The sequence below is a fragment of the Pinus tabuliformis genome, chromosome 9 (assembly GCF_031772625.1).
Source record: "Pinus tabuliformis cultivar Carrire ecotype Pingquan chromosome 9, CPIR1, whole genome shotgun sequence".
Lineage (NCBI taxonomy): Eukaryota > Viridiplantae > Streptophyta > Pinopsida > Pinales > Pinaceae > Pinus > Pinus tabuliformis.
In genome coordinates, this window is record NC_142307.1 from 1353350085 (window position 1) to 1353354497 (window position 4413).

The following is a 4413-nucleotide window of genomic DNA, read 5'->3' on the forward strand; positions in this document are numbered from 1 at the left end:
CTCCGTCGAAGGCCAACAGATTCTGTGTGACCGGCCCGAGCTACGGGGAACCTAAAGCTTGCCAAGTAGTGTACGGCATAAGACTGACCGACGCACCTTCATCCAGAAGAGTGCCAGGTACTGCCTTATCACAGGCAAGTACTGTAACCTGGAAGGGCACATGGGATGGAAGTCGACCTGCGATCAGGCGATTCCAATCAAAGGAAGAGACCAGACTACTTGGTGGGGGAATCATATGATTGCCCCCAGGTGCTAAAGGGAACGAAGGAGAACCTTCGGGAGCGGCTAGGTTAGGAGAGTCATTTCGGGACTCCGGAGAATCTGAAGAGACGAGAAGAACGTGAGCATGATTCTCTTCCGAAACAGAGTGAGCGAGCGGCTGACTCGAGTCGTCACTCTTTCTGACCAATGGTTGGTCTGGAACAGGCTGGACACGGCCAGGTTCGGGAAGAGGGGCCTGGACAAGAGAAGAATGTGAACCAATCTCATTGTCGGGAGGTGGAGGATCTGCAGCTGCAGAAAGACGTTGATATCCAACGGGAAGTTGGGGTGAGGGAGCTGGGAGACTTTCCAAGACACTGAAGGCTTTATCCATGAATGGACAAAGGTGAAGGGGATGATTGCCCTCACAAAGTCTACAAGGGATTCGAATCTTCCCTTTTCCCTTACCATTCCCAACTAATAGGGTAGCATCGCTGTGAACTTCAGAGGACGATGAGGGGTGGGCCGGATCGTGAGACCATATTTCTAATACCCTGGGAATGCCAGGACAATCGCGAAGAAGATGGTCTTCCTTGCATAATCGACAAGGAAACTTAACCTTCCGCGGAGGAGCAGAAGGTGGCCCTACTTCAGGTGTACTCGGTGGAGCAAGAGTTATACTTGTAGCCTTTCCCTTAGGAGACTTCTTCTTCTTGGTCTTCTTCTTCTTCTTCTTAGCCACCTGGTTAGTCGAATCGAGACTTTCATCAGGCGAAGTACAAGAGGAAGACGTAGAAGTAGGCGTCGAAGGGGAGAGATCCACCTTAGGATCAACTTGATGTTGTTCAGGTGGAGGGACTGATGGACTAACAGCCGACACGACAGGGACCAGAGAGGTTGAAAACAACCATACAGGCAACCCGACAGTTAACCCTGGGAGGGATAACGTTGCCATATAAGGAGCACCAAAATTCCCGAGAGGAGGGAAATGACCGGGATTCCCGTCAGGAGGGGAGCTTGGGTTGGTGAACCCTGGAAAAGTTGCCATGGCAAACAAAAGGAAACCTATTCAAGCTAACACAAGACTTAACCAGGTGATGTTATCGTGGCCGAATAAATTTTTAAGACACAGGAACTAAACTTGACCTTTTCATGTTTCAAGAGTCGAGAAAAGGACGAAAAGATGACTCTAGTCTCCTTCGAATGTTTAATGAGCACGAAGTGACAAGAAGCTCACTGGCACCTTTTCATTTAGGGAGTCCGAAAAGGATCAAAAGTGACTACTCTGGAGATTCTAGGCAAAGGGTTTACCAAGCAATCCGTAAAACTGCTTATACACCTTGGCAATCGTATGAGAACCAAGGACTTTCTGTACTGCAGTCAATCTTCCCGAATGCTGTGTTCGGTGCGTTATGACTCGCAGGGCGGCAGACTCGGCTTCCTATGGATCAAGGATAAAAGCCTAGTGGGGTCTCCCTATATACGCGACGGTACGTGGGAGCACAGTCCGTGTTAGACCACTATCGAGTCACAGAAGGAGGAATCACCCAACCGTAATGTGAAACAATAGTGACTATGTTTAAAGACGCCGGAACACATCTCTAACCTAGACCTCTAGATGTTTGCGTTAAGTTCCAATGCGTTTTTAGGTTTATTCAGTTTATTTTATGGTTGATCTTGAATTAAGTTTCGGTTTCAGGCCTTATCGTGTGATCTCTCACAATTACCTAGATGCAAACTACATGCCAAAGAATACCATTTCGTTCGATGAATTCTAACTATGAGAGGGTTAAGAATTTTCAATCAAACAAAATGAACTCAAACAATCAAACAATCTAATGCAGCTAATGACAAAGAAATGAAATTTTTCTTTTGAGAACACAAATCAATGAAATGCTCTTCTTTTCATTAACTATTGAATGTAAAAGATGCTAGTTTGATTTCTTTTTCAATGGCACTATGCACTTTAAAATGAATTTTGAGAGACAGCAACACCGAGCAAAAAGAAGTAAAATCACTCAATGAAAAGCACAACAAGCGTGAAAAGAGCTGATTGAACCCTAGCAACTGTGATCTGTGTCTGGGTAGTGAAACAATCCGAGGATCGGTTCAACAACAATCACCTCAAGCAAACAAGCAAAGAAAGCAAAAAGAGGAAGGTTTCCGCAATAGCAAAGGCAAGTAGCAACGAACTTTTGTGAACAAGTGAATAAAACAAGGTCAATCCAGTGAAAGCTGGGTGATGGCACTAGGTCACGGGACACAAAAACGAAATTCGTTCGACAAGACTTCGCAAGCAAGTGTTTCACAATTCAAACAATAAATATCAAGTCATAAACCAAGTAGAAAGAGCTGGAGATAGTCAAACCAACAGGCTCAGGAGGCAAAATTGAAACAAATTCAATTTTACAGGATCAGCGCGGGTAGCGCTCAGCAACAATGCGCTGACAAAAGGTCACGCGTAGCAACTAGGCGCTGTCAGCGCGGAAGGACACGACTTAAGCGCGCTGGTTCGATTTCAGAACCGTCGCGACTGTTTTACGTACAAGCGCGATGACAACAGGGTTAAAGAAACAGCTATGCGCTGTCAGCGCAACTGTTTTGATATAAGCCGCGCTGAGGCTAAAAAAGAGGCAGAATCAAGCCAAAAACTCCCAAACCAAGGCCAGAACTCTTTAAACAATTTATACACCTCCCAGACTGAACTAGGACGTCTAAAAATAGAGAACTAATCCCCAATTTTGAAAAGAGAGTAACAATCAAACTCAAACACAAGAATGAACAGAAAGAGACAAAAGGCCAGCTCCCCAGCGGAGTCGCCAAATTGTTGGAGAGGTAAATCCCCTCTACGGATAGAGGCGATCCCTACTAGCCCAGAACGGGTCTAGCAACAATCAATCAATGCTACTGTGCAAGTTCCTAATTGCAAATAAAAGAGAGGCAATGAACACCTACTTGGATTCCAACGCTATTGTTTGATGAAGAGATGCCGCTCTCGCTCCTTCGCTCTGGCCGGTCACGATCCTCCACGATCTCCGTGAATAGATACCTGCACACACGAAGAGAAAGACAAACGCAAGCGTGAAATCTAATAAAAGCAATTATACATCAATCAGAAAGGATGTAATTCACATTAACCATTATAAAGACAAATGAGAATGGAACCATAACAGTAGTCATCTATTATTAAATCAATAACAGAGAAAGGTACAACCAAAGTTCTGACGCTGAGTCCTTCTCTTGAGGGTCCAGCCAGCAAGTCTCTTAAGCATTCACCCTTGGAGGTAGATTCTCCCAACACAAAAGCCCTCTCTCACACAAGCAATACTCACAACCTTCCTTAAGCTTCCTCTAGCAAAACCACACTTGTCACACCAACTACCTACTAACAGCAGCAATCCAAGCACTATGAATTCCACACTATCCAAACTAGCTGCTCATGGTAATGGTGGAGGTTTAAATAGGAGAAGGAGTCTCCATGAATGGTGGGAGGACAAGCTTATCTTCAAGGAAGGTGGTTCCAAATGACGAACAGACATGCCATAGAAGGGAGGGCGATACTCACAAGGCTAACAACCAGGTCTGGAGTTATCTGGAAGGTTGGCTGTTAGAACAAATTCGCCCAAACTGGATCAGCGCGGGTGTAACACTGAACTGGAGCGCTGACAGCGCATCATAATAACAGAGAAGGTTGTGTCAGCGCGGCTTAATACTTTCATAGGATGCGCTGGCTCATGAAATTCGACCAGCGCGGAAAACCCGTGTGCTTCCGCGCTGGCAGCGCATCAGTTACACTATCAGCCGCCAGTCAGCGCGGTAATTTTAATAACAGTCGCGCTGATGAAATAAACTTAGGCAAAGTGGGTCATTTGACCAGTTTAGAGAGCATGAGCATGGTGCATTTGATTTCATGACACGGTAGGGAGACTGAAAAGGAGACAGTGACAATTTACTGCGTAACAATGAGTTTATAGTGGTGCCATTCAGGCTTGCCTGATGAATAATGTTCTTAGACCATACCTAGTTAAGTTTGTACTATTATTTGTGGATGCCATCCTGGTATATTCAAATATTGAAGAAGGGCATGAGGACCATCTAAGAGTTGTTCTACAACTTCTAAGGGAGCATAAATTATATGCAAAATTCAGCAAGTGTGAGTACTTTCAAACTCAAGTCCACTATTTAGGACATGTAATCTCAAAAGGAGTGGTT